Source organism: Lepisosteus oculatus, chromosome 25, assembly GCF_040954835.1.
Source record: "Lepisosteus oculatus isolate fLepOcu1 chromosome 25, fLepOcu1.hap2, whole genome shotgun sequence".
In the NCBI taxonomy this organism is placed as follows: domain Eukaryota; kingdom Metazoa; phylum Chordata; class Actinopteri; order Semionotiformes; family Lepisosteidae; genus Lepisosteus; species Lepisosteus oculatus.
In genome coordinates, this window is record NC_090720.1 from 1,574,500 (window position 1) to 1,579,112 (window position 4,613).

The following is a 4,613-nucleotide window of genomic DNA, read 5'->3' on the forward strand; positions in this document are numbered from 1 at the left end:
TTTGCCTTCTTTTGAAAGAATTGTTTTATTCCAGAAAATGCCTGCGCTTCATAACGCAGCTCGATCAAATGGACTGGGTTTTCACGCAGGTGGAGAGCGGCGTGCTTGGTTAATGTAGGGCCCCCTGCCAAGAGACGTGTCTGAGGAACATAATAGGGTTTTCTGGAGAGAAGGACCAGAGGATTCTGCTGCAGTTCTGTACTGATGCACTGCAGCAGCAGGGTGATAAGCTGTGCGGTGTGAAAAAGCATCTGACAAGCCCAGACAAGCCTGGGCGCTCTGCAGGGAAGAGACTGGGTCTCCCACACAGAAGCTGCTGCAACTTTCAAAACACCACTTCACCACACAGCAGGCTTAAAGAGAGCACGGTGATCACTTCTGCAGCTAAAAAGGCAAACAAAGCGCTAGGACATGCAGTGTAGAAGTTAAATAAAGGGATGTTATGTTAAAATTGTATAGCACTAGGAAGGCATCATTCGGAATAAGAAGTACAATTTGTTCACCACATTATAGAACAAATATTGTTGCTCTGGAATCAATCCAGAGAAGAGCAACCAGATACATTCTGGAGTTTAAGGGGATGTCCTACATTGACAGACTTAAGGAACATAACCTTTTTAGGTTAAGACTGCGAAAGAACCTGACCTGTACATTCAAAATCCTCGAAGGCACTGACAGTCATTCTGGTGGACTTTCTCTAAAACAGACAGTGAAGCACAAACCAGAGGACACAAGTCGAAACCGTGTCAAAGTGCATTTCAAACCAAGAACAGGAGGGACTTCTTTACCCAAAGGGTGGTGGGAGTGTGGAACAAGCTACTTACCCATGATGGATGGGCCGAATGGCTTCTCATTGTTCGTAACTTTATTCCTTCTGTTGGTATGTTCCGAGCAAAGTAAATTCCGAGACAAGTATTACGTATTTTTATTTTCTTTAATTATCATAATAGTGATAGCACAAATGATCATCGGCGAGCAACGTTTTCAGAATTAGCATCATGTGAAGAACACGTGTACGTACTGTGCCCCAGACAGCTGCCCTTCAGCCGGGAGCCTCCCTGCGTCCGTACCACGGTCGTCCCGGCCAGCCCAGCGACCCGGGCTTGTGTGGCACGCATGGTGAGGCGTTTCTGCGGCAGTATACTTGCTGATTGCTTCGTTCAGACTCCTCACAACAACCAGCTAAGACACTGCCAAAGAAGCGCCCACAAATGCCCAGGGCCCTTCTGGAGCTGGGAGGTGTTTTCTTTGCCTTTTCCGGTGGCGTCTCCCTGTGGTCTCCTGGAAGAGCTGGAAGAGGGGTGTGCGTCGGAGGCGCGGGGGTGGGGGCGGCTGCTGGAGAACGAGAAAGGCTGCCCAGGACGTCCCAGGGCCTGGCCCAGCTCGGGGCCACCCACCCCCAGGCTCCTGGGTCTCTCGCAGCCCAGGGGCTGGTTTCCGCTAGCTGAGGAGACGCTCTTCCAGGGTCAGACCGAGCCCTCGCAGGCAACTCGCACACACACACACCAGTCGACTGGGACCTGCGACGGTCTGTCCTTCTGCAAGCGAAAGTTTCATTCATCAAATAAAAATGAGCAGATCAATAAGCAAAAATATTACAGAAATAAAGTTGACTGGAAGAAGTTCTAAATTCACGGCTTAGAACAATTTCTTTTGTCAAGATCAACGTTCTGAATAGCTTGCTTTTAATAGCTTAAATGAGATATCAATGTATTTTTTTTAAATAGGTCCTGTAAGGTATTTTCCATTTGAAACGTAAAATGCAGACAGCAATATACGGCTTTAAATGGCTAAGAATAATTTTGGAAAAAAAAAAAGTTACATTCGGAAATCCACATCAGCCAGTTAGGGTAAAATAACTGGTGCTCATGGAGAATCAGTACTGAAAGCGTTTCTCGTATGTGGACTTGTTTCTGGATCTGTGTTTTATTACCAGGAGAAGGAATTTCCTTGCATGGCCGAAATATCATATAAGTAAGGTTGGCAACCGATAAGTCGTCATCAAAGAGAAATTGAAAAGATTAACATGGTACTTAAAAGTTTGGAATTTAAGAACTTACCAGTGCTGTCATAAAACCTTGTGCCTTATACAAGTGTTACTTTGATTCGAGATCTTCAGGCAGCTCCACAGCTATTTAACAGTGAGTAATCTGTCTAAAAGCGTTTTCTCCAGAGAAGCAGGATCTTGCGAGCGATTGCGATCACTGCGTCAGGACCGTACGATCACCAGAAAACAAGCAGCTTCACCACTGCGATCGCTTCAGACACTGAAAAAACAGCCCGAGTGTGAGGCAGGTCGCATTAAACAACGAGAAAATTCTCCTATGCGCTTTGATTAGAGAAAGATAAACAATCAGAAAAGAAAAACATCTCTTATCTGCTCGCCGGAATAACGCAAGATAGCACTGAGGCAAGGAGCAGAAGACTACTTCGTAGGCTGAGCTCATGAGATACCTGTTCAGACAGGAGAGCAGCACGGCAAATGTAGGCCATTACAACACACTTTATACTGCACAGAGTCCAGCCCAGAGAGAGACAACCACACCTAGGGCACTGATTAGACACACCTTTTTATTACAACTCTCCCAGCCCCCATCTAAAAATACTTCAGTACTGTGACTCACGTTCTTTCACAGAAAGCTGACTTTGAGCTGCAGTGAGTTCGGTTCTTACTTCAGTCTGAGGAGGACAAAGGGAGCGTGTCTGTGTCAGAGACAGAGGGAGACAGAGGGGTAGGAACAGACCACAGTCCGACACGGAGATGGAGGCTGAATTCCAGTGCTATCAGCTGGTATTCCCCACAGCTGAGTTATTTTAGGAAGGCAACCTCATTCCTCACACCCCTGCCAGAAGCCGCCCGATGACGAAGGCAGGCAGATATGAGGAAGCTGGGCTCCGTGTGCGCGAGAGAGGGAGAGACCGAGCAATGCTCTTCTAGCTTCTAGATTCTATCATCTCCCTGTCGCCTCTCACACCAAACCCTTGACATGGGACATGGGCACCCCAGCTAAGCGAATAAGAAAAAAAAAAGTCTAAAACACACAAGACAAGCACAAGCAGAAGCTAGATTCTGAAAATGCCATAAATTAGTGTGGTGCACAGATTAACTGGGCCAGCGTGACCCAACGCCAGACGAAGGGACCAGATTGTGGGCTCTGCTCTCTGATAAGAGAGGCCATCTTGCCCCTTTTCTCATGCTTGCAAGCCAGGATGATACTGGTAAAAAAGGAAATGCTATTTTTATATTTTGTTTTTCCTCCTAACCGAGGGGATATTAGCTAAGCCCCTGCTAGAGCCTTTAGATGACACTAAAGCCATGCCGTTTCTGCGCCGTTGTACAACTTTAACATTTGCTCCGCCGGGGGAACAGCGGAGATAATGATCTTCATGAAGACGGCAACATGAGCTGGAGAAAACGCACGGTTTCTCCTTTCAAAATTCAGCTTTCCAAAATGAAAAAAACAAGCGTGGATATACAGGCATGCGTCTTTAATTACAGTATACGCTTAATCCGCACTACAGTTTTGTTTAGCCTAGCGCCGTCAGTTTAGGCAAAACATTTAGAAACAATGGCACAGACAGTGTGCAGCTCCAGGTATTTACCTGTATTAAAAAGCATTCTAGGTAAAAAAACATTGGGAAAAAGACCATCAACAACTACCTTAAAAGGAGATAGCGGAAGCACCCAGAGAGAGAGAGAGTTCAGCAGTGTTCCAGTGAACAGTGATGAAAGTGCCACTCAGTCTCCTCTGCGCTCATTGTGAAACTCCCACCACCTGGGCCGGCTGTCTGGCGGGGCTCTGGGGAGGCGTCCGGCCACGCCGCCCCACTGCTTGCTCAGGACAATGAGGATGACAGGGAAGGAAACTAAGGGGATGTCAGGCGCACAGCTATCCCGCCTGCGGGATGACGGCCTCGGGTCTCATGCTATGCAACAGGCTTCGTTTTCTCCGCTGTGGTGCATGATTATCCTTAAGGTGGGGAGGAATCCCAGGAGTGAGACGAGCAGAACAAGAGACCATCTGAAGCGAGCATTCCCCCGATCATTCCCTCTCCGCGCCATCACGGCCTTTTTCAGGGTGTTCCCCTTTCGTCGTAAACCCCCCCCCCGTTTGATCACAGGCTCGTCTGGCCCACAGAGAGGTAGGGCAGGAAAGGAGTCTCTCCCTCGCTTCGTAACCTCACTTCTCTATATTTAGCCAGTTAAAATGCAAAACGCACAAATAAGTTTCAATCAATTCTTTTGCGAAGAGGGTGGTGTAGCACAGTAGATAAGCCACTGGGCTCATAACTGGCTGTAGGTCCGAGTCCCTCCTGCAGACATTGCTGTTGTTTCTGTGAATGAACCCCAGTTGCTCCACTCCACCCAGGGAACAGCATTGCTGGGAGGTTCATCCCTGCAAAGGGCCAGTGTCCCATCTGGGGAGGAGTCATGTGCTCTCTAGTCCACTTAACAGTACAAAAACTGAAATGAGCAACTGTGACTCTAATATGGACTTGACCTTTCACCTCATGCTATTTCCAATACTGATTCAAGCCCGAGAAGGAATAATCCCAAAGCCTCCCGAGACGGCAACACGTTTCAGATATTAATGATGCAAAGAGGTTGCAGG

At 47.7% G+C, this 4,613-nt stretch overlaps 1 long non-coding RNA gene across 1 annotated transcript; it reads right to left on the reverse strand.

The window, feature by feature from the left end:
- Nucleotides 1-920: 920 nt before the first annotated feature.
- LOC138225060 (uncharacterized) lies at nucleotides 921-2,466 on the reverse strand. The gene is made up of 2 exons (XR_011183622.1): nucleotides 2,061-2,466; nucleotides 921-1,538 (listed from the first exon to the last, which is right to left on the reverse strand). It is a non-coding gene; the product is annotated as an uncharacterized lncRNA (long non-coding RNA).
- Between the last annotated feature and the right edge of the window lie 2,147 nt (nucleotides 2,467-4,613).